The sequence below is a fragment of the Podarcis erhardii genome (assembly GCF_964252035.2).
Source record: "Podarcis erhardii genome assembly, chromosome: 15".
NCBI lineage: Eukaryota > Metazoa > Chordata > Lepidosauria > Squamata > Lacertidae > Podarcis > Podarcis erhardii.
In genome coordinates this window covers 6,032,251-6,057,988 of record NC_138505.1, presented here as the reverse complement: position 1 = coordinate 6,057,988, position 25,738 = coordinate 6,032,251, and the positions used below count along the sequence as shown (strand labels likewise).

Sequence of the window (25,738 nt, the reverse complement as noted above, 5' to 3'; positions counted from 1 at the left end):
AAGCTTCCTTCTCTTCCTCAAGATGTCCTGCTGTTGCCAGTGTGGCTACTCCCCTTGTTGCTGCAAGCTGTGCTGCTCTTCCCCCTGCTGCAGCTCTTCCCCCTGCTGTGGTTCCGGGTGCTGTGGGTCTTCCTGCTGTGGTTGCAAATGCTGCTATCCCAAGCAATGCTGAGGCATCTAATCATAGCCTGCATTTTAAATCAAGGCTTATATTTTTTGATCAAGGTTGTATCTTAAAAATGAGCTCAAATTCACAAATGTTTTATGCCAGGCAGAAGACCAGCTGCCTAAGTACTTTGGCAAGATGTTTATCCTCCTGGACAAGGGGGCCCCCTGATTTATAGCAGAAAACAATTCTCAAAGTCGTAAAAAGGGAATTACAGGCTGAGAGCAAAGGTTACACTGACCCTACATATTACAGAATATAAAAAAGCTGAGAAAAAACATAATTAAGAGTTGGTAAATAGTAAAATAAAACCATGTGCCTCCCATTAAACTTGAGCCATATTTTCCTAAGGTTAAAGGGCAAGAGCAAATGGAAAAAGCAGCTAGCTGGAGAAGTGGGGTGTAAACAGAAGAAGAGGCTTCTTCCTATTTTATTTTGAGGCTGTAAACTGTTCCTTCCTTTTTACTTTGAGAAGGTTTATTCTTCTAAAAAGCTATCTATGATAATGTATTAAATATATTGGCTTAAATGTAATTATGGAAAGGATTTAAGAAATGTTGGATTCTTATTTCATATAGTTGTAAGAGTTGTAACTATCCTGAAATTAAGTCAGCCACCAGCCCAGCCCCCCTGCCAAGCAGGAAAACACCATCAGAGCACTCTAGACATGTGGTTGTCAGGCTTTTGTTTAAAGGAACCTCCAAAGAAGGAAATCTTTCATTGATGACGCATGAGAATGTGAACCCAATATCTCTGACATCTGTTTAAGATAAAAATTTAAAACTATTAACCATCTGTTTTGGAGGGCAATAGGGCAAGGAGGGCAAGAGGTGAGCTGGTAATTAAGGTTCCTTGTTGAGACAAATGTAAGATATATGACTACTTATTTGTCATTTATAGATAGAAGAATATATAGCTTTTTGTTTCCCATAAAAAGCAAAAGGAAATGGGTGTATCTTCTGTGATTGGTTCTAGCAAACAGCCAATAGGAATTTCAACCAGGCTGATTGGACAGAGGCAGCCACAGGAGGAGCAAGGGGGCTGGATTAAGGAAATATAAGTGCTGGCCATAATGGCAGGAGGCCAGGCCAGAGCTTGGTAACCATATACCACTGTGCCTCTCATTTATTTGTCTGACAAATAAATTATTATTTTAATTTCTCTATTGCTGCGTTGAATATTTCATTCCAGCTAAGCGTTAACCACAAGCAGGGTGCTACAATGCAAATGCTGAAGAACCACAAGGCAAGCTCTGAATGCAAACAGGGAGTCTACAACATACAGCCCAAGGAATAATCCCACCACCATGAGTACTGACTTCAAGGGCTACTGGTTGACTCCTCGCACTCATCTTCCAGCTATTCTCCTAGGAGACATCTCCAACAAGGCATTTGAAATGGTGCCTTCATGACACTCTCAATGTGTGTGACTCTTTCTCTTTTCTCTTGCTGCTACATTTCTAATCCTTCTACTGTTGTAGGATCTACCTGCCTGCATGACAATTAATAAAATGATAAAGCCTCTCTTATAGTTTGGTGTATATTTCCCTTAAATTGGGGTGAGAGGAGACTTTTTGATAACTGTTGAAACTCAAACATTCCCAAGACTATAATTCCCAACAAATTCCTCTGTTGCTTCACTGATCATTTCATTGCCCAGAAGGTGAAGGAAGCAGCAAGAAGACCTGGTCCTCACCAAGAGGCAGGAATTGATCTTTGAATTGGAAGTACTGGGGACCTTGGAAGGAAGTGATCGTGTCCTCTTGCCTGTCCTCAGCATACCCTGGCATGTTCCTGCAATCTCTGTCCTAGCTGCAAGGAGGCTTCCCCATCACCCTGCAGCGTAGTCTGTAGGGGAATCCCAGCCAGTTCATCCAGAATCTGCTCATTCAGACCCTCCTTGTATAATGCAACCAGGGATTTTCTCTCCCATCCCAGTTGCTGGATGTACATCTGAAAATCCACCCCAAACTCTGGCACAGTCTGGTTTCCCTGTGTGAGGCTCATGAGCTTCTGGGCAAGCGCCTCCTCCGGTAAAGGATCTAGATAAATACTGCCCATCATTTTTATGAAATGATCCTAATTGGCAAGTGCTCCATCATTGCTTAACCTGAGGGAGTCACAAAGTGTCGAGCCCCTGCCTCTACTGAGAGCCAGTGTGGTGTAGTGATTGAGAGCAGTAGACTCGTAATCTGGTGAACCAGGTTCACGTCTCCTCTCCTCCACATGCAGCTACTGGGTGACCTTGGGCTAGTCACACTTCTTTGAAGTCTCTCAGCCCCACTCACCTCACAGAGTGTTTCTTGTGGGGAGGAAGGGAAAGGAGAATGTTAGCCGCTTTGGGACTCCTTCGGGTAGTGATAAAGCGGGATATCAAATCCAAACTCCTCTTCTTCTACTACTACTAGGCTAATGAGGAATGACACCCTGTCCTTGCTGTTTTGAAGGCCACATCTCTGAAAGCTTTCCTGAAAATCGGGGGGGGGGGGGTTATGAGGCTCTTGGACATCTGCCTTCCATATACCTCCATCAGCTGCCTGGACTGCCCCCCTCCCACTCCTTCCAACCTGGTTAGCGGCAGTTTCAATTCCTGATTTTGCTGCCAAAGAACCTGATAAGGATCTGCAGGCGGGTTCTGTCTTTCGACTGCACCCACCGATACGGCCATGGGGAGCTGTTGTTGTTCTACCGTTATCGGCTCCTTCCTTTGCCAACTAAGGCAAAGAACTTAGAGAAGGGTCATTCTGTCAGGAGTCCAGGTTCCCAGCTTGAGAACACAGTGAGGGTAGATAATTAAAAAGGAGGGTTTATTGCAAAAACCAACAGATAGCTCTGGACGGCTCTAACAAAGCCTCTGGCATCATTACTCATGATGGCCCTTCTGAAAATTCCTTTGTTTGTTATTTAGTCATTTAGTTGTGTCTGACTATTTATGGCCCCATGGACCAGAGCATACCAGGCACTCCTTTCTTCCACTGCCTTCCGGTATCTAAATAATATATTGAAACAACACCCCTTGTGTCTTTTATTTTGCTTCCTATCTAGAAGCCCCCCCACTCGCCGACTCCTCAGAGAGATTGGATTAGTGCCAACCCCTTCCTTTCCCGATTAGTGCCAACTGCTTCCTTTCCCGATAAACTGTCTCCTTGTCTATCCGTGCCCATTTGAGCTTCCAGTGCACTTCGGCAGTGTTCTAGGCTGCTCTCAGCTTCTGCCTTATCAGCTTGCCCATCAAGGTCAGGAAGAGCTGATTTCTGCAGCTGCCGGCTCTCCTCTGCCTGCCTAACATCAAAGCCTCCCTGTTCCTGGCATTGGGCTGCAAACCCTCTGTAGTGAAGTTCGTGGAGGGTGGAGACATAAGAATAGGCCTTCCCAGTGATGGCTCTCCCTATGTCTAATGCTTTCCCCAAGGAGGCATCCCTGTCACCATCACTATTTGCTTTTAGGCATTTTTTTCATCATTCACTTATACTATTGGGCCTTAATATTCTGCTCATCTTTTAATAGGGTGAGGCTGAGTCAGATTTTTTATACATATTCCTCTTGCTTTAATTGCTATTATGCTTATTTTTTTATATAAATCATTTTTATTGGTTTTCTAAAACCAAAGTACAAATAAACACAAACTAATAAGAATATATCTGTATAAGGAGATTCTCCGAATCTAGATTCTTCCCTCCATGGAGTCTTGTTTTGAGCATCTACAACTGCATCCGAACTCCGTTTTTTACCTCAAACCATATTGTCCTTAATATTTTTTACACTACAAGTGAGTCAAAATCCTGCTCTTGTTTCCATCTGTTTGCAGTGGTGGTCTAAATAACTTATACATCTTTCCCATTCTTTTATAAAGCTTTTATCCTCTTGGTTTCTGAGTTTTCCAGTCAGCTTTGCAATCTCGGTGCATTCCATCAGTTTGGTTTGCTATTCTTCTCTGATCTTTGTCTTTTTTTCCAACTCTGGGCTTCAATTATACTTATATTAAATGTATACAGTCATACCTCAGGATGAATATGCTTCAGGTTAGGCAAATTCAGGTCGCGCTCCGCGGTGACTTCGAACTAACGGAACTTCCGGGTTTCACTGCTTGTGCATGCGCAGACGGTCAAAATGACATCATGTGCATGCACAGATGTGCTGAAACATGACCCGCGCACGTGCAGACGTGTGGACACAGGTTACGTTCGCTTCAGGGTGCAAACAGGGCTCTGGAATGAATCCCGTTCGCATCCCAAGGTACCACTGTATTTCTGTAATTTGCTTTGAGTACACTTTTTTAAAAAAACAGCAGCCACAAATAAATGTCATTTAAATTAAAGGTGTGAATATAGGCAAAAGAGATGTGCTGTGCTTGAAAGACATCTCCATGGCTACTTAGTCATTAATGTGCCACTATTAGAGGTGCTGAACCGCAGGTGAACCAGCCCTGACAGGGTGCCATGTATGTGCTCTCTCCCAATGAGATATGGCCCCCTTTCCAATATTGTATGTGAGATGGAGATATGCTCCCCAGGAGCTGAGCTAGTGATCCTTTCTAGGCTGGGAGCCCTTAAGCAGGAGATTCTTGGAGAATGCAAAGCAGATCACCTATTCAGGGATCTATGCCACATTCTGCATCTCAAGGCAAAGGAACACAACAAGGCTATGTACCATGCTTTAGAATTTTTATTAATTGCCACAGGGAAAGGTTTTATTTTCACAAAGAGTTATTCAAGGAGGTGAAAGAAGAGTGACTCCCTGGAAAACCAAGGTGATAAAGAGAAGACAATTGGCATGGCTCCTTGAAGGAAAACAAAGCAAAGTAAGAAGGAGATGAGAAGAATCCAGGGTTGTAGAAGGAGGCAGGAATAAACTTAAGGCACAGGAAGAGATGAATCCAAGGAGTCCACCAGCATGGAGGAGGCAGCAGCTCTCAACCCTTCACTGAACTTCTTCAGCAGCAGCCTTGCTTAGGATAGCAGCAACAGGAACCACAGCCGCAAGATCCACAGCCACAGGAACCACAGCCGCAAGAGTTGCAGCAGCAGGGGGAAGAGCAGCAGCAGGAAGGAGTGCAGCAACAGCAAGGAGTGGAGCAGCAGCAGCAGGGGCAGGAGCAGCACTTGCAGCAGGAGGGAGCGCAGCAACAATTGGAGCAGCAGGACATCTTAGCGGTGGAGAGGGAAGGCGGAGCTGAAAGGATTCAAGGGATTTCCCATTAAGCAAGCACAACGTCCTCAGGCATATTAAAAACACTGTAGACAGATGGTCTGCATTCAGGTGACCAGAAAAGACATACCGTAATTTTCACATCATGTTTCCCTCTGAGTGATCCTAAAAGTACATTTTGGTTAGCAAAATGGGATGCATTGTTGTCTTGGCTATGCATCTCTACCCTTCTGCTTATCTAGAGCATTGATCCTTGATAATTGCTCAGGTCAGGTGTGCTGTGCCATTTCAGGAATTGCACAACAGATTGTTCAGGAACCACCTCCTTCTCCACCGGGAGCCAGTGCTGGTTTCCTCACGAACACACATGTTTGACAGGTGAATTATATTCAACCATCATAGTTGTAGATCAATATGAAATGTGTGCTTGGTAAGACAACCCCCGCCCTGTCCCGCCCCCCATTTTATAGCTGTGCAAGACAATAGTAGGCAAATTTCTAGTCCTAAAATGCTGAGAGAATGGAGGCTTGAAGGCAAAATCCTAGTTTCTCTGTGAATGAGTAAAGACATGCTTTGTATCCAGGAGACCATTTTGAGATCTTGTATCCCTCATTTCCAAGAGAGAAGTAAATTCTGAATTTGAATTAGCATCTATGAAATCACGCTTTTGTCCATGCACAACTCCCCATGTGGCAGGAGGCCAAGATTTGTCACCAAGAGTAAGATAGATAGTGAGCAAGTTGCATTGAGAAACCAGAGCTGCTAGACTAAATCCTCAAGACCATACCTCTCCTGGAACTGAAAGAATGAAGAGAAAAATTGGAGTGAACTTACCTTTTTTCAGTTCTCAGAATTGGTGTGGATGTTGGATCCAGTGAGTGAGTGAAGAACTCCTGAATGGGGGGCCTTTATATACACCTCTGTGAATCCTTCCGCAAGCAATTATGAACCACGCAATGATGACAAGGTCTTCATTAAACTTTAATATGGGCCTCTACCACACAATCATCTGGTGCGTGATCCTTGACTGTGTCCACATCCTTCCTTTCTAAAGTCAGGTGATTAAGGCTATTCTCCAGTAGTAACACTCTAATTCTCTCTTCTGTCCAAAGGGGGCACTTATGGGATTGCTTGAAATCAAATATGTTCAGATGAAAAGGCATCATATGGGGTTCTCTGAAATATCTGGTGCCTAAGGGTTTTAGTTTTCAGATTGTTTAGATGTGGACACAACATTTAGGCCATTCTTTCTTAAAAAAAAACCTGCAGCATGTATAAAGTGATGTTAATAAGGCATTGATTAAGGATGATAGATATTTTAAGGACACTGGATTGAAACCACTGCTAGTCACACTAAGAGCAGGCCAATTAAAGTCCATAGACATGGTTAACTTAGGTTTGCCTACTCTAAGTAGAACTCAGCTGGATGCAACCCAATTGCTTTTGCATGGTTCAGATGTCAGGTGAAAATTAGGCTGTGGAGTCCAAGTGTTCGTATATCAATTATTTTTTACTATAATGAACATTTGTTAAAACTACATATTAAATAAAAACATGTGCAACTTCTATCATTCACTGTCCTGCTCAGCTACTTTTAAAAAATAATAAATAATAAATGGCACATGCTATTGACTTCTGCTCATTGCTGATAAATATGTTTTATGAGGATCAAATTCCAAGACCCGTGAATACAGTGGTACCTCAGGTTACGTACGCTTCAGGTTACAGGCGCTTCAGGTTACAGACTCCGCCAACCCAGAAATAGTACCTTGGGTTAAGAACTTTGCTTCAGGATGAGAACAGAAATTGTTCTCCGGCGGCGCGGCGGCAACAGGAGACCCCCATTAGTTAAAGTGGTGTTTCAGGTTAAGAACAGTTTCAGGTTAAGAACGGACCTCAGGAATGAATTAAGTACTTAATCCGAAGTACCACTGTATAAACGTCAGGTGTTTTGAGCTTAAGGCAGGAGTTAGAGTCAGAAGATCTGGTGCATTTTTCCTGGCTAAAAAAACCAGTGCAGGATCTCAATGAGAAGCTCTCATCATTTCCGTTCATCATAGCCTAATTGTTTTAAAACTAATCCCATAACTGCCCCTTCATCTGGCCTGAGAATGTAGTTTTAATTTCTTCTGTATTTATATAGATAAATAATAGGGGTTGTGAATACAGTCACAGATCACGCACCAGCTAATAATGTGTGGTGGAGGCCAAGGTCAAGGTCTAATGTAGAGCTTCTCATTCATGAGTAGAGCTCCATGGCTTGCGGAAGGGTTCACAGAGCCATATAAAAGGACCACAATCCTGGAGTTCTTCATTCACTCTCTGGATCCAATATCCACACACCAATTCCTATAGTCAACAAAGGTAAGCTTGTTTCCAAATATTTAATCATTCTTCTTATTTTTTTCATTGGAGGGTAACAAAAATTCTAAGCAGGTACTCTAGTGGCTCTGGTCTTGAAAAATCATTCTGAACAGAACGTGCACAGGAGCTATCAGTCTCAAAACTGGATTTTTTTGGGGTGTTTCAGATTTCAGCATCTCAACTGGCATATTTTATTTCATAAAGCTAAAGTGTTTTCTATAACGGACTTTTTATAGGTTCATTGGCACAGCAAAGGCCAAAGTAGATGGTACCATCGAAGTATCTCTTCACCATATCTGTTTCATGGATTTGCAATTTTTAGTTCTGAGGACTGACCATTTAAGCTGTCTTTGGGCTGTTAACCGGAGTTCTCAGGGGAACTATTAAGTAATGACTTCCCTGGAGATATCAACTTTTTCTCATATCAACTGAAGAATATTCCATGCATTTTAGAGACATAGATATATATAATAATTTATGTCAGCAGAATAAAAAATGCAAGACATAGATATAACCAGCCCATGTGTAATATGCATCCAGCTATGATAGAATCTGGATTTCATCTAGGCTCTTATTTATTTTATACTTGAGGAAAACTCTGAATTCCCCTTAACACAGAAAGCAAATGGTCCTGGATTTACAATGAAGGCAGAATCACTATTGAATTCTTGGTTGGACAAATTGGTCCATTTCAGCATTCATCAGGCAGATGTTTCTCCCCTGCTTTATACCGCAAGCAAATCTTAGTTGAATATAGGGAAATTATTTCACTGTGTCACAAGTAGGAGGAAAGGATGTGAAATAGGCAACTCTTAACGCAAAGCACCAGTAAAATGTGTCCTCAACACATCTAACAATGTATCACTTACTTAACTGGTGATCCCTCGATTTCCTGCAGCTCAAGCTTCCTTCTCTTCCTCAAGATGTCCTGCTGTTGCCAGTGTGGCTGCTCCCCTTGCTGCTGCAAGCAGTGCTGCAGTTCCCCCTGCTGCGGCTGCGGATGTTGCAAGCAGTGTTGCTGCTCCCCCTGCTGCTGCTCTTCCCCCTGCTGTGGTTCCGGGTGCTGTGGGTCTTCCTGCTGTGGCTGCAAATGCTGCTATCCCAAGCAATGCAAATGCTGAAGAACCCCAAGGGAAGCTCTGAATGCAAACAGGGAGTCTACAGCATACAGTCCAAGGAATAATTCCACCACCAGGAGCTCTGGCTTCAAGGCTGCTGGTTGACTCCTTGCACTCATCGTCCAGCTATTCTCCTAGGAGCCATCTCTAGCAAGGCATTTGAAATGGTGCCTTCATGACACTCTCAATGTGTGTGACTCTTTCTCTTTTCTCTTGCTGCTACATTTCTAAACCTTCTGCTGTTGTAGAATCTACCTGCTTGCATGGCAACAAATAAAATGATAAAGCATCACTTATATTTTGGTGTATCTTTCCCTTAAATTGGGGTGAGAGGAGGCTTCTGGATACCTGTTGAAACTCACACACTCCCAAGAATATAATTCCCAACAAATTCCTTCGTTGCTTCACTAATCATTTCATTGCCCAGAAGGTGAAGGAAGCAGCTAGGTCGGAGATCATCTACACTGGACGTGGTTCTCCCTAATAGCAGGAATTGATCTTTGAATTGGAAGTACTGGGGACCTTGGAAGGAAGTGATCATGTCCACTTCCCTTTCCTCGGCATACCCTGGCGTGCTCCAGCAATCTCAGTCCTTGCTGCAAGGAGGTTTTCCTATCTCCTTGCAGCGCAGTCTGTAGGGGCATCCCAGCCAGTTCATCCCGAATCTGCTCTTTCAGACCCGCCTTGTATAATGCAAGCATAGATTTTCTCTCCCATCCCAGTTGCTGGAAGTACATCTGAAAATCGGCCCACTCCTCTGGCACAGTCTGGTTTCCCTGTCTGAGGCTCATGAGCTTCTGGGCAAGCGCCTCTTCCGGTAAAGGATCTAGATAAATACTGCCCATCATTTTTATGAAAGCATCCTAATTGGCAAGTGCTCCATCATTGCTTAACCTGAGGGAGTCACAAAGTGTCGAGCCCCTGCCTCTACTGAGAGCCAGTGTGGTGTAATGGTTAATAGCAGTAGACTCGTAATCTGCTGAACTGGGTTCGCTTCCCCTCTCCTCCACATGCAGCTGCTGGGTGACCTTGGGCCAGTCGCACTTCTTTGAAGTCTCTCAGCCCCACTCACCTCACAGAGTGTTTGTTGTGGGGGAGGAAGGGAAAGGAGAATGTTAGCCGCTCTGAGACTCCTATGGGTAGTGATAAAGCGGGATATCAAATCCAAACTCCTCCTCTTCTTCTTCTACTAGGCTAATGAGGAATGACACCCTGTCCTTGCTGTTTTGAAGGCCACATCTCTGAAGGCTTTCCTGAAAATCGGGGGGGGGGTATGAGGCTCTTGGACATCTGCCTTCCATATACCTCCATCACCTGCCTGGACTGCCCCCCTCCCACTCCTTCCAACCTGGTTAGTGGAAGCTTCAACTCCTGATTTTGCTGCCAAAGTACCTGAAAAGGATCTGCATGCAGGTTCTGTCTTTCGATTGCACCCACCATGGGGAGCTGTTGTTGTTCTTCCGTTATCGGCTCCTTCCTTTGCCAACTAATGCAAAGAACTTAGAGAAGGGTCATTCTGTCAGGAGTCTAGGTTCCCAGCATAGATAATTCAAAAGAAAGAAGGGTTTATTGCAAAAACCAACAGATATCTCTAGATGGCTCTAACAAAGCCTCTGGCATCATTACTCATGATGGCCCTTCTGAAGATTCCTTCCGGTATCTAAATAATATATTGAAACAACGCCCCTTGTGTCTTTTCTTTTGCTTCCTATCTAGAAGCCCTCCCACTCGCCAACTCCTCGGAGAGATTGGATTAGTGCCAACCCCTTCCTTTCCCGATAAACTGTCTCCTTTTCTATTCGCTCCCATTTGATCTTCCAGCGTGCTATGGCAGTGTTCTAGCCTGCTCTCAGCTACTGTCTTATCAACTCGCCCATCAAAGTCTGGAAGAGCTGATTTCTGCAGCTGCCGGCTCTTCTTTGCCTACCTAACATCAAAGCCTCCCTGTTCCTGGCTGCTTTCTGCAGGTGGCTGCAAACCCTCTGTAGTGAAGTTAGAAAATCTTAGTATGTCAAACGCTGGTTCATGCAGGAATGAGGCATGGTGGGAGAGATAAAATTGTGGCCTTCTAGGAATTGGGTGTTTGGTCTCTTTAAACGTAAAACTCCCTGTCTCTAGAAGTGTGAGTCAATTACCACTTGACTCTAGGCAGGATGAAGTGTTATCTGATTTTCAGACCCTGGCACAGCTGGGGGCCTGAGTGTGGCTTGGGTTGTAAAAAAGGCACAGGAGGCTATCAAGTAATTTACAATTTAGGAGCTGGTATGTGTAAGAGGGGACGCGGGTGGTGCTGTGGGTAAAAGCCTCAGCGCCTAGGGCTTGCCGATCGAAAGGTCGGCAGTTTGAATCCCCGCAGCGGGGTGTGCTCCCGCTGCTCGGTCCCAGCGCCTGCCAACCTAGCAGTTCAAAAGCACCCCCGGGTGCAAGTAGATAAATAGGGACCGCTTACTGGTGGGAAGGTAAACGGCATTTCCGTGTGCTGCGCTGGCTCGCCAGATGCAGCTTTGTCATGCTGGCCACGTGACCCAGAAGTGTCTCCGGACAGCGCTGGCCCCCGGCCACTTGATTGAGATGAGCGCGCCAACCCCAGAGTCTGTCAAGACTGGTCCATACGGGCAGGGGTACCTTTACCTTTACCTATGTGTAAGAGGGGGCATGGAGTGGCACTATGGGTGGAACCACAGAGCCTAGGACTTGCCGATCAGAAGGTCAGGAGTTCGAATCCCCTGAATGGGGTGAACTCTCGTTGCTAAGTCCCAGCTCCTGCCAACCTAGAAGCTCGAAAGCACGTCAAAGTGCAAGTAGATAAATAGGTACCGCTCCAGTGGGAAGGTAAACGGTGTTTCCGTGCGCTGCTCTGGTTCGCCAGAAGCAGCTTAGTCATGCTGGTCACATGACCCGGAAGCTGTATGCCAGCTCCCTCGGCCAATAAAGTGAGATGAGCATCACAACCCCACACCTGGTCATGACTGGACCTAATGGTCAGGGGTCCCTTTACCTTTACTTTAATAAGAACATCTCTGTATAAGGAGATTCTCTAAATATCAAGACATCCCTCCATGGAGTCTTGTTTTGAGTGTCTACAACTGCATCCATACTCCAATTTTTATATCAAACCATATTGTCCTTAATATTTTTTTTTACACTACCAGTGAGTCAGAATCCTGCTTTTGTTTCCATCTGTTTACATTGGTCTCCTAAGTAACTTAGACATTTTCCCCATTCTTTTATAAAGTTTTTATCCTTTTGGTTTCTGGGTTTTACAGTCAGCTTTGCCATCTCACTGCATTCCATCAGCTTGGTTGCTATTCTTCTCTGGTAAGGACTTCTTTCCAACTCATTTGTCATTTTAATGAAAGGTGTGGATATAGACAAAAGGAGATGATTAGATGTGCTGTGCTTGAAAGACATATCCATTGCTACTTAGTCATGAATATGCCACTTTAGTGGTGCTGAACCGCAGCTGAAACAACCCTGACAGGATGCCATGCATGTGCTCTCCCAATGAAATATGGCCGCTTTTCCAATATTGTATGTGAGATGGAGATATGCTCCCTAGGAGCTGAGCTAGTGATGCTTTCTAGGCTGGGAGCTCTTCAGCTGGAGATACTTAGAGAATGCAAAGCAGATCACCTGTTTGGGGATCTTTGCCACATTCTGCATCTCAGGGCAAATGAACACAACAAGGCTCTGTACTATGCTTTAGAATTTTTATTAATTGCCACCGGGAAAGGTTTTCTTTTCACAGAGGAGTTATTCAAGGAGGTGAAAGGAGAGTGACTCCCTGGACAACCAAGGTGATAAAGAGAAGACAACTGGCATGCCTCCTTGAAGGAAAACAAAGCAAAGTAAGAAGGAGATGAGAAGAATCCAGGGTTGTAGAAGGAGGCAGGAATAAACTTAAGACAAAGGAACAGATGAATCCAAGGAGCCTGCCAGCATGGAGGAGGCAGCAGCTCTCAACCCTTCAGTGAACTTCTTCAGCAGCAGCCTTGCTTAGGATAGCAGCAACAGGAACCACAGCCACAAGATCCACAGCCACAGGAACCACAGCCGCAAGAGTTGCAGCAGCAGGGGGAAGAGCAGCAGCAGGAAGGAGTGCAGCAACAGCAAGGAGTGGAGCAGCAGCAGCAGGGGCAGCAGCAGCACTTGCAGCAGGAGGGAGAGCAGCAACAATTGGAGCAGCAGGACATCTTAGCGGTGGAGAGGGAAGGCGGAGCTGAAAGAATTCAAGGGATTTCCCATTAAGCAAGCACAACGTCCTCAGGCATAGTAAAAACACTGTAGACAGATGCTCTGCATTCAGGAGATCAGAAAAGACATGATTTTCACATCATGTTTCCCTCTGAGTGATCCTAAAAGTACATTTTGGTTGGCAAAATGGGATGCAGTATTGAGGCATCTAATCATAAGCCTGCATTTTTTATCAAAGCTTCTATATTTTGATCAGGGCCTGAATCTTAAAATGAGCTTAAAGATTTTCAAATGTTTCATGCCAGGCAGAAAACCAGCTGCTTAAAAAACCATGGCAATGTTTATTTCTCCTAGACAAAGGGGCCCCCTGATTTATAGCAGAAAACAATTCTCAAAGTCATAAAAAGGGAATTACAGGCTGAGAGCCAAGGTTAACTGACCCTACAAATTAAGGGTTGGTAAATAGTAAAATGAGCCATATCTTCTTCCTAAGGTTAAAAAGGCCAAGAGCACTGAAAAAGGCAACTGGCTTGGCTGGAGAAGAAGAAGCTTCTTTCTATTTTTATTTTGAGGCTGGAAACTGTTCCTTCCTTTTCACTTTGAGAAGGTTTAATTCTTTTAAAAGGCTACCTATGATAATGTATTAAATATAGTGGCTTAAATGTAATTATGCAAAGGATCTAGAAAGAAAGAAATGTTAAATTCTTATTTCATAGAGTCATATTGCAATAGGAGACCAGAGGGGCAAATGAGCCCAGCCTCCTGCCAGACAGGAGACGCCATCGAGCACTCCTGATATATAGTTGTCAGGCCTTTTTGTTTAGAAACCTCCAAATGAAGGAGATCTTTCAATGTTGATGTGAACTCAAGATCCTTGAAGATAAAAATTCAAGATTAACCATCTGTTTCGGAAGGCAATAGGGCAAGGAGGGCAAGAGGTGAGCTGGTAATTAAGATTCCTTGTTGAGACACATGTAAGATATATTACTACTTATTTGTCATTTATAGATATAAGAATATATAGCTTTTTGTGTCCCATAAAAGGGCGAAAGGAAATGGGTGTATCTTTTGTGATTGGTTCTAGCAAACAGCCAATAGGAATTTCAACCAGGCTGATTGGACAGAGGCAGCCACAGGAGGAGCAAGGGGGCTGGATTAAGGAAATATAAGTGCTGGCCAGAATGGCAGGAGGTCAGGCCAGAGCTTGGTAACCATATACCACTGTGCCTCTCATTTATTTGTCTGACAAATAAATTACTATTTTAATTTCTCTATTGCTGCGTTGAATATTTCATTCCAGCTAAGCGTTAACCACAAGCAGGGCGCTACAGTATCGTCTTGCCTATGCATCACTACCCTTCTGCTTATCTAGCACATTTATCCTTGATTCTTGCTCAGGTCAGGTGTGCTGTGCCATTTCAGGAATTGCACAACAGATTGTTCAGGAACCACCTCCTTCTCCACCGGGAGCCGCAGGCCGTGCTGGTTTCCTCACGAACACACATGTTTGACAGGTGAATTATACTCAACCATTATAGTTGTAGATCAATATGAAATGTGTGCTTGGTAAGACAACCCCCGCCCTGTCCCACCCCCCATTTTATAGCTGTGCAAGACAATAGTAGGCAAATTTCTAGTCCTAAAATGCTGAGAGAATTGAGGCTTGAAGGCAAGATCCTAGCTTCTCTGTGAATGAGTAAAGACATGTTTTGTATCCAGAAGACCATTTTGAGATCTTGAATCCCTCATTTCCAAGAGAGAAGTAAATTCTGAATTTGAATTAGCATCTATGAAATCACGCTTTTGTCCATGCACAACTCCCCATGTGGCAGGAGGCCAAGATTTGTCACCAAGAGTAAGATAAATAGTGAGCAAGTTGCATTGAGAAACCAGAGCTGCTGGACTCCATCCTCAAGACCTTACCTCTCCTGGAACTGAAAGAATGAAGAGATAATTGGAGTGAACTTACCTTTTTTCAGTTGTCAGAATTGGTGTGGATGTTGGATCCAGTGAGTGAGTGAAGAACTCCTGAATGGGGGGCCTTTATATACACCTCTGTGAATCCTTCCGCAAGCAATTATGAACCATGCAATGATGACAAGGTCTTCATTAAACCTTAATATGGGCCTCTACCACACAATCATCTGCTGCGTGATCCTTGACTGTGTCCACATCCTTCCTTTTTAAAGTCAGGTGATTAATGCCAGTGGCGTAGCGTGGGTTGTCAGCACCCGGGGCAAGGCAAGTAATTTGCGCCCCCTAACCCCTGGATTTTAGCACTCGAGTGCGAGCGCGCCCCCCCAGATGTTGCGGCCGGCCCCCCCTACACCCCCCACGCTACGCCACTGGGGCTGGGGGCGAGCGAAGGAGCCAAGGACCCCCCCCTTAAGGATCAGCAGGAATTTATTAAATTTATTATTTGCGGCGCCCCTGCGGGCCGAGGCAGCCGAAGCCCCCTCCCCTCGGGCGCCTCCCCGCCCCCTCCTCTCCTTGGGCTGTAGGTGGAGCCCGCGCTCCGAGGCGCTCCAGATCGGGGCTTGGCGAGCGCCTCTCCTCCCCCCGGCCTGGACCGGGGGCTTCCAGCCGCGCTCCGTCCTCGCCCCACCCCCACCCCCCGCAGCTGAGAGTTGCGCTGAGAGCCGGAGCCAGCGGCGCCCCCTTCCGCCGGGAGACCCTCGCCCGCCCGCCGGCTTCCTCTCGGAGGGTTTTGGGGAGAGCAGGGCGCGGCGAGGCCCCTCGGAGCTCTCCTCCCTCCCAGTCGGCAGAAGCAGCCGCCGCCTGTGGCTGGGCCGAAGGGATGGCGGCGGCGGGGTGCGGAGGGTGCCCGTGCCGGCCAGGCGTTGGTGGCGGCGCCGGCGCTGCTGCAGCGGCTGCTCCTCCTGCGAGCAGTGAGTGGAGCGCAGCCGCAGCAGCGGCGGCGGGGGGCGCGCGCGCACTATGGCGCAAGGCTGGCGGTGGCGGCGGGGAGCCCGGCGGAGGAAGGAACTTGTCCCTTCCCTCTGGACTCGCGCCCCCCCAGAAGTTGCGCCCGGTGCGGCCGGCACCCCTGGCACCCCCCACGCTACGCCACTGATTAATGCTATTCTGCAGTAGTAACACTCTAATTCTCCCTTCTGTCCAAAGGGGGCATTTATGGGATTGCTTGAAATCAAATATGTTAAGATGAAGAGGCATCATATGGGCTTCTCTCAAAGATCTGGTGCCTGAGGGATTTAGTTTTCAGATTGTTTACCTGTAAGCACAACATTTAGGCCATTCTTTCTTAGTACAACCTTGCAGCATGTACAAAGTGATGTTAATAAAACATTGATTTAGGATGATAGATATTTTAAGGACACTGGGTAGCAGCCACTGCAAGTCTTATTCCAAGCAAGCCCATTAAAGTCCATAGACATGGCTGACATAGGTTTGCCTACTCTAAGTAGAACACAGCTGGATGCAAGCCAGTTGCTTTTGCATGGTTCAGATGTCAGGTGAAAATTAGGCTGTGGAGCCCAAGTGTTCATATATCAATTATTTTTTACTGTAATGAACATTTGTTAAAACTACATATTAAATAAAAACATGTGCAACTTCTATCATTCACCGTCCTGTTCAGCTACTTTTTTAAAATAAAAGATGGCACATGCTACTGACTTCTGCTCATTGCTGATTAATATGTGTTATGAGGATCAAATTCCAAGACGTGGGAATACAATTGTCAGGTGCTTTGAGCTTGAGGCAGGAAGTACAGTCAGAAGATCTGGAATATTTTTCCTAGCTAAAAAAACACACCAGTGCAGGATCTCAATGAGAAGCTCTCATTATCTCCATTCATCATAGCATAATTGTTTAAAACTAATCCCATAACTGCCCCTTCATCTGGTCTGAGAATTAGTGTTTCCAGAATGTAGTTTTATTTTCTTCTGTATTTATATAGATAAATAATAGGGGTTGTGAATACAGTCACAGATCACGCACCAGCTAAAAATGTGTGGTGGAGGCCAAGGTCAAGTTTAATGTAGAGCTTCTCATTCATGAGTAGAGCTCCATGGCTTGCGGAAGGGTTCACAGAGACATATAAAAGGAGCACAATCCTAGAGTTCTTCAGTCACTCTCTGGATCCAATATCCACACACCAATTCCTATAGTCAAGAAAGGTAAGCTTGTTTCCAAATATTTAATCATTCTTCTTGTTTTCTTCATTGCAGGGAAACGAAAATTCTGAGCACGTACTCTAGTGGCTCTGGTCTTGCAAAATCATTCTGAACGGAACGTGCACAGGAGCTATGAGTCTCAAAACTGGATTTTTTTTAGTGTTTCAGATTTCAGCATCTCAACTGGCATGTTTAATTTCAAAGAGCTAAAGTATTCTCTATAATGGACCTTTTATAGGTTTGTTGGCACGGCAAAGGCGAAAGTAAATGGTACCATCGAATTATCTCTTCATATCTGTTTCATGGATTTGCAATATTTAGTTCTGAGGACTGACCATTTAAGCCATCTTTGGGCTGTTAACTGGAGTCCTCAGGGCAACTATGAAGTAGTGACTTCCCTGGAGATATCATATCAACTGAAGAATATTTCATGCATTTTTGATACATAGAGATATAAAATAATTGATGTCAGCAGCATTAAAAATCTAAACCATATATATAACCAGCCCATGTGTGATATGCATCCAGCTATGATAGAAACTGGATTTCATCTAGGCTCTTATTTATTTTATACTTGAGGAGAACTCTGAATTCCCCTTAACACAGAAAGCAAATGGTCCTGGATTTACAATGAAGGCAGAATCACTATTGAATTCTTGGTTGGACAAATTGGTCCATTCCAGCATTCATCAGGCAGATGTTTCTCCCCTGCTTTATACAGCAAGCAAATCTTAGTTGAATATAGGGAAATTCTTTCACTGTGTCACAAGTAGGAGGAAAGGATGTGAAATAGGCAGCTCTTAACGCAAAGCACCACTAAAATGTGCCTTTAACACATCTGACAATGTATCGCTTAGTTAACTGGTGATCCCTTGATTTCCTGCAGCTCAAGCTTCCTTCTCTTCCTCAAGATGTCCTGCTGTTGCCAGTGTGGCTGCTCCCCTTGCTGCTGCAAGCAGTGCTGCAGTTCCCCCTGCTGCGGCTGCGGCTGCGGCTGTTGCAAGCAGTGCTGCTGCTCCCCCTGTTGTTGCAAGCAGTGTTGCTGCTCCCCCTGCTGCTGCTCTTCCCCCTGCTGTGGTTCCGGGTGCTGTGGGTCTTCCTGCTGTGGTTGCAAATTCTGCTATCCCAAGCAATGCAAATGCTGAAGAACCCCAAGGGAAGCTCTGGATGCAAACAGGGAGTCTACAGCACACAGCCCAAGAAATAATTCCACCATCAGGAGCTCTGGCTTCAAGGCTGCTGGTTGACTCCTTGCACTCATCGTACAGCTATTCTCCTAGGAGCCATCTCTAGCAAGGCATTTGAAATGGTGCCTTCATGACACTCTCAATGTGTGTGACTCTTTCTCTTTTCTCTCGCTTCTACATTTCTAAACCTTCTGCTGTTGTAGAATCTACCTGCTTGCATGGCAACAAATAAAATGATAAAGCATCACTTATATTTTGGTGTATCTTTCCCTTAAATTGGGGTGAGAGGAGGCTTCTGGATACCTGTTGAAACTCACACACTCCCAAGAATATAATTCCCAACAAATTCCTTCGTTGCTTCACTAATCATTTCATTGTCCAGAAGGTGAAGGAAGCAGCTAGGTCGGAGATCATCTACATTGGACGTGGTCCTCCCTAATAGGCAGGAATTGATCTTTGAATTGGAAGTACTGGGGACCTTGGAAGGAAGTGATCATGTCCACTTCCCTTTCCTCGGCATACCCTGGCGTGCTCCAGCAATCTCAGTCCTTGCTGCAAGGAGGTTTTCCTATCTCCTTGCAGCGTAGTCTGTAGGGGCATCCCAGCCAGTTCATCCCGAATCTGCTCTTTCAGACCCGCCTTGTATAATGCAAGCATAGATTTTCTCTCCCATCCCAGTTGCTGGAAGTACATCTGAAAATCGGCCCACTCCTCTGGCACAGTCTGGTTTCCCTGTCTGAGGCTCATGAGCTTCTGGGCAAGCGCCTCTTCCGGTAAAGGATCTAGATAAATACTGCCCATCATTTTTATGAAAGCATCCTAATTGGCAAGTGCTCCATCATTGCTTAACCTGAGGGAGTCACAAAGTGTCGAGCCCCTGCCTCTACTGAGAGCCAGTGTGGTGTAATGGTTAATAGCAGTAGACTCGTAATCTGCTGAACTGGGTTCGCTTCCCCTCTCCTCCACATGCAGCTGCTGGGTGACCTTGGGCCAGTCGCACTTCTTTGAAGTCTCTCAGCCCCACTCACCTCACAGAGTGTTTGTTGTGGGGGAGGAAGGGAAAGGAGAATGTTAGCCGCTCTGAGACTCCTATGGGTAGTGATAAAGCGGGATATCAAATCCAAACTCCTCCTCTTCTTCTTCTACTAGGCTAATGAGGAATGACACCCTGTCCTTGCTGTTTTGAAGGCCACATCTCTGAAGGCTTTCCTGAAAATCGGGGGGGGGGGGGTATGAGGCTCTTGGACATCTGCCTTCCATATACCTCCATCACCTGCCTGGACTGCCCCCCTCCCACTCCTTCCAACCTGGTTAGTGGAAGCTTCAACTCCTGATTTTGCTGCCAAAGTACCTGAAAAGGATCTGCATGCAGGTTCTGTCTTTCGATTGCACCCACCATGGGGAGCTGTTGTTGTTCTTCCGTTATCGGCTCCTTCCTTTGCCAACTAATGCAAAGAACTTAGAGAAGGGTCATTCTGTCAGGAGTCTAGGTTCCCAGCATAGATAATTCAAAAGAAAGAAGGGTTTATTGCAAAAACCAACAGATATCTCTAGATGGCTCTAACAAAGCCTCTGGCATCATTACTCATGATGGCCCTTCTGAAGATTCCTTCCGGTATCTAAATAATATATTGAAACAACGCCCCTTGTGTCTTTTCTTTTGCTTCCTATCTAGAAGCCCTCCCACTCGCCAACTCCTCGGAGAGATTGGATTAGTGCCAACCCCTTCCTTTCCCGATAAACTGTCTCCTTTTCTATTCGCTCCCATTTGATCTTCCAGCGTGCTATGGCAGTGTTCTAGCCTGCTCTCAGCTACTGTCTTATCAACTCGCCCATCAAAGTCTGGAAGAGCTGATTTCTGCAGCTGCCGGCTCTTCTTTGCCTACCTAACATCAAAGCCTCCCTGTTCCTGGCTGCTTTCTGCAGGTGGCTGCAAACCCTCTGTAGTGAAGTTAGAAAATCTTAGTATGTCAAACGCTGGTTCATGCAGGAATGAGGCATGGTGGGAGAGATAAAATTGTGGCCTTCTAGGAATTGGGTGTTTGGTCTCTTTAAACGTAAAACTCCCTGTCTCTAGAAGTGTGAGTCAATTACCACTTGACTCTAGGCAGGATGAAGTGTTATCTGATTTTCAGACCCTGGCACAGCTGGGGGCCTGAGTGTGGCTTGGGTTGTAAAAAAGGCACAGGAGGCTATCAAGTAATTTACAATTTAGGAGCTGGTATGTGTAAGAGGGGACGCGGGTGGTGCTGTGGGTAAAAGCCTCAGCGCCTAGGGCTTGCCGATCGAAAGGTCGGCAGTTTGAATCCCCGCGGCGGGGTGTGCTCCCGCTGCTCGGTCCCAGCGCCTGCCAACCTAGCAGTTCAAAAGCACCCCCGGGTGCAAGTAGATAAATAGGGACCGCTTACTGGTGGGAAGGTAAACGGCATTTCCGTGTGCTGCGCTGGCTCGCCAGATGCAGCTTTGTCATGCTGGCCACGTGACCCAGAAGTGTCTCCGGACAGCGCTGGCCCCCGGCCACTTGATTGAGATGAGCGCGCCAACCCCAGAGTCTGTCAAGACTGGTCCATACGGGCAGGGGTACCTTTACCTTTACCTATGTGTAAGAGGGGGCATGGAGTGGCACTATGGGTGGAACCACAGAGCCTAGGACTTGCCGATCAGAAGGTCAGGAGTTCGAATCCCCTGAATGGGGTGAACTCTCGTTGCTAAGTCCCAGCTCCTGCCAACCTAGAAGCTCGAAAGCACGTCAAAGTGCAAGTAGATAAATAGGTACCGCTCCAGTGGGAAGGTAAACGGTGTTTCCGTGCGCTGCTCTGGTTCGCCAGAAGCAGCTTAGTCATGCTGGTCACATGACCCGGAAGCTGTATGCCAGCTCCCTCGGCCAATAAAGTGAGATGAGCATCACAACCCCACACCTGGTCATGACTGGACCTAATGGTCAGGGGTCCCTTTACCTTTACTTTAATAAGAACATCTCTGTATAAGGAGATTCTCTAAATATCAAGACATCCCTCCATGGAGTCTTGTTTTGAGTGTCTACAACTGCATCCATACTCCAATTTTTATATCAAACCATATTGTCCTTAATATTTTTTTTTACACTACCAGTGAGTCAGAATCCTGCTTTTGTTTCCATCTGTTTACATTGGTCTCCTAAGTAACTTAGACATTTTCCCCATTCTTTTATAAAGTTTTTATCCTTTTGGTTTCTGGGTTTTACAGTCAGCTTTGCCATCTCACTGCATTCCATCAGCTTGGTTGCTATTCTTCTCTGGTAAGGACTTCTTTCCAACTCATTTGTCATTTTAATGAAAGGTGTGGATATAGACAAAAGGAGATGATTAGATGTGCTGTGCTTGAAAGACATATCCATTGCTACTTAGTCATGAATATGCCACTTTAGTGGTGCTGAACCGCAGCTGAAACAACCCTGACAGGATGCCATGCATGTGCTCTCCCAATGAAATATGGCCGCTTTTCCAATATTGTATGTGAGATGGAGATATGCTCCCTAGGAGCTGAGCTAGTGATGCTTTCTAGGCTGGGAGCTCTTCAGCTGGAGATACTTAGAGAATGCAAAGCAGATCACCTGTTTGGGGATCTTTGCCACATTCTGCATCTCAGGGCAAATGAACACAACAAGGCTCTGTACTATGCTTTAGAATTTTTATTAATTGCCACCGGGAAAGGTTTTCTTTTCACAGAGGAGTTATTCAAGGAGGTGAAAGGAGAGTGACTCCCTGGACAACCAAGGTGATAAAGAGAAGACAACTGGCATGCCTCCTTGAAGGAAAACAAAGCAAAGTAAGAAGGAGATGAGAAGAATCCAGGGTTGTAGAAGGAGGCAGGAATAAACTTAAGACAAAGGAACAGATGAATCCAAGGAGCCTGCCAGCATGGAGGAGGCAGCAGCTCTCAACCCTTCAGTGAACTTCTTCAGCAGCAGCCTTGCTTAGGATAGCAGCAACAGGAACCACAGCCACAAGATCCACAGCCACAGGAACCACAGCCGCAAGAGTTGCAGCAGCAGGGGGAAGAGCAGCAGCAGGAAGGAGTGCAGCAACAGCAAGGAGTGGAGCAGCAGCAGCAGGGGCAGCAGCAGCACTTGCAGCAGGAGGGAGAGCAGCAACAATTGGAGCAGCAGGACATCTTAGCGGTGGAGAGGGAAGGCGGAGCTGAAAGAATTCAAGGGATTTCCCATTAAGCAAGCACAACGTCCTCAGGCATAGTAAAAACACTGTAGACAGATGCTCTGCATTCAGGAGATCAGAAAAGACATGATTTTCACATCATGTTTCCCTCTGAGTGATCCTAAAAGTACATTTTGGTTGGCAAAATGGGATGCAGTATTGAGGCATCTAATCATAAGCCTGCATTTTTTATCAAAGCTTCTATATTTTGATCAGGGCCTGAATCTTAAAATGAGCTTAAAGATTTTCAAATGTTTCATGCCAGGCAGAAAACCAGCTGCTTAAAAAACCATGGCAATGTTTATTTCTCCTAGACAAAGGGGCCCCCTGATTTATAGCAGAAAACAATTCTCAAAGTCATAAAAAGGGAATTACAGGCTGAGAGCCAAGGTTAACTGACCCTACAAATTAAGGGTTGGTAAATAGTAAAATGAGCCATATCTTCTTCCTAAGGTTAAAAAGGCCAAGAGCACTGAAAAAGGCAACTGGCTTGGCTGGAGAAGAAGAAGCTTCTTTCTATTTTTATTTTGAGGCTGGAAACTGTTCCTTCCTTTTCACTTTGAGAAGGTTTAATTCTTTTAAAAGGCTACCTATGATAATGTATTAAATATAGTGGCTTAAATGTAATTATGCAAAGGATCTAGAAAGAAAGAAATGTTAAATTCTTATTTCATAGAGTCATATTGCAATAGGAGACCAGAGGGGCAAATGAGCCCAGCCTCCTGCCAGACAGGAGACGCCATCGAGCACTCCTGATATATAGTTGTCAGGCCTTTTTGTTTAGAAACCTCCAAATGAAGGAGATCTTTCAATGTTGATGTGAACTCAAGATCCTTGAAGATAAAAATTCAAGATTAACCATCTGTTTCGGAAGGCAATAGGGCAAGGAGGGCAAGAGGTGAGCTGGTAATTAAGATTCCTTGTTGAGACACATGTAAGATATATTACTACTTATTTGTCATTTATAGATATAAGAATATATAGCTTTTTGTGTCCCATAAAAGGGCGAAAGGAAATGGGTGTATCTTTTGTGATTGGTTCTAGCAAACAGCCAATAGGAATTTCAACCAGGCTGATTGGACAGAGGCAGCCACAGGAGGAGCAAGGGGGCTGGATTAAGGAAATATAAGTGCTGGCCAGAATGGCAGGAGGTCAGGCCAGAGCTTGGTAACCATATACCACTGTGCCTCTCATTTATTTGTCTGACAAATAAATTACTATTTTAATTTCTCTATTGCTGCGTTGAATATTTCATTCCAGCTAAGCGTTAACCACAAGCAGGGCGCTACAGTATCGTCTTGCCTATGCATCACTACCCTTCTGCTTATCTAGCACATTTATCCTTGATTCTTGCTCAGGTCAGGTGTGCTGTGCCATTTCAGGAATTGCACAACAGATTGTTCAGGAACCACCTCCTTCTCCACCGGGAGCCGCAGGCCGTGCTGGTTTCCTCACGAACACACATGTTTGACAGGTGAATTATACTCAACCATTATAGTTGTAGATCAATATGAAATGTGTGCTTGGTAAGACAACCCCCGCCCTGTCCCACCCCCCATTTTATAGCTGTGCAAGACAATAGTAGGCAAATTTCTAGTCCTAAAATGCTGAGAGAATTGAGGCTTGAAGGCAAGATCCTAGCTTCTCTGTGAATGAGTAAAGACATGTTTTGTATCCAGAAGACCATTTTGAGATCTTGAATCCCTCATTTCCAAGAGAGAAGTAAATTCTGAATTTGAATTAGCATCTATGAAATCACGCTTTTGTCCATGCACAACTCCCCATGTGGCAGGAGGCCAAGATTTGTCACCAAGAGTAAGATAAATAGTGAGCAAGTTGCATTGAGAAACCAGAGCTGCTGGACTCCATCCTCAAGACCTTACCTCTCCTGGAACTGAAAGAATGAAGAGATAATTGGAGTGAACTTACCTTTTTTCAGTTGTCAGAATTGGTGTGGATGTTGGATCCAGTGAGTGAGTGAAGAACTCCTGAATGGGGGGCCTTTATATACACCTCTGTGAATCCTTCCGCAAGCAATTATGAACCATGCAATGATGACAAGGTCTTCATTAAACCTTAATATGGGCCTCTACCACACAATCATCTGCTGCGTGATCCTTGACTGTGTCCACATCCTTCCTTTTTAAAGTCAGGTGATTAATGCCAGTGGCGTAGCGTGGGTTGTCAGCACCCGGGGCAAGGCAAGTAATTTGCGCCCCCTAACCCCTGGATTTTAGCACTCGAGTGCGAGCGCGCCCCCCCAGATGTTGCGGCCGGCCCCCCCTACACCCCCCACGCTACGCCACTGGGGCTGGGGGCGAGCGAAGGAGCCAAGGACCCCCCCCTTAAGGATCAGCAGGAATTTATTAAATTTATTATTTGCGGCGCCCCTGCGGGCCGAGGCAGCCGAAGCCCCCTCCCCTCGGGCGCCTCCCCGCCCCCTCCTCTCCTTGGGCTGTAGGTGGAGCCCGCGCTCCGAGGCGCTCCAGATCGGGGCTTGGCGAGCGCCTCTCCTCCCCCCGGCCTGGACCGGGGGCTTCCAGCCGCGCTCCGTCCTCGCCCCACCCCCACCCCCCGCAGCTGAGAGTTGCGCTGAGAGCCGGAGCCAGCGGCGCCCCCTTCCGCCGGGAGACCCTCGCCCGCCCGCCGGCTTCCTCTCGGAGGGTTTTGGGGAGAGCAGGGCGCGGCGAGGCCCCTCGGAGCTCTCCTCCCTCCCAGTCGGCAGAAGCAGCCGCCGCCTGTGGCTGGGCCGAAGGGATGGCGGCGGCGGGGTGCGGAGGGTGCCCGTGCCGGCCAGGCGTTGGTGGCGGCGCCGGCGCTGCTGCAGCGGCTGCTCCTCCTGCGAGCAGTGAGTGGAGCGCAGCCGCAGCAGCGGCGGCGGGGGGCGCGCGCGCACTATGGCGCAAGGCTGGCGGTGGCGGCGGGGAGCCCGGCGGAGGAAGGAACTTGTCCCTTCCCTCTGGACTCGCGCCCCCCCAGAAGTTGCGCCCGGTGCGGCCGGCACCCCTGGCACCCCCCACGCTACGCCACTGATTAATGCTATTCTGCAGTAGTAACACTCTAATTCTCCCTTCTGTCCAAAGGGGGCATTTATGGGATTGCTTGAAATCAAATATGTTAAGATGAAGAGGCATCATATGGGCTTCTCTCAAAGATCTGGTGCCTGAGGGATTTAGTTTTCAGATTGTTTACCTGTAAGCACAACATTTAGGCCATTCTTTCTTAGTACAACC

General features: G+C 46.2%; 5 long non-coding RNA genes across 5 annotated transcripts in view; 3 read left to right on the top strand and 2 right to left on the bottom strand.

The window, feature by feature from the left end:
• LOC309330125 overlaps positions 1-25,738 on the top strand; it is a 55,360-nt gene that overhangs the window by 10,636 nt on the left and 18,986 nt on the right. The window lies entirely within an intron of this gene.
• Positions 7,488-9,091, top strand: LOC309330158. The gene is made up of 2 exons (XR_014151325.1): positions 7,488-7,677; positions 8,576-9,091. It is a non-coding gene; the product is annotated as an uncharacterized lncRNA (long non-coding RNA).
• Positions 12,489-15,000, bottom strand: LOC309330140. The gene is made up of 2 exons (XR_014151305.1): positions 14,959-15,000; positions 12,489-13,014 (listed from the first exon to the last, which is right to left on the bottom strand). It is a non-coding gene; the product is annotated as an uncharacterized lncRNA (long non-coding RNA).
• LOC309330164 lies at positions 17,083-18,563 on the top strand. The gene is made up of 2 exons (XR_014151332.1): positions 17,083-17,128; positions 18,012-18,563. It is a non-coding gene; the product is annotated as an uncharacterized lncRNA (long non-coding RNA).
• On the bottom strand, positions 21,965-24,542 carry LOC309331060. Its single transcript, XR_014151714.1, has 2 exons — positions 24,435-24,542; positions 21,965-22,490 (listed from the first exon to the last, which is right to left on the bottom strand). It is a non-coding gene; the product is annotated as an uncharacterized lncRNA (long non-coding RNA).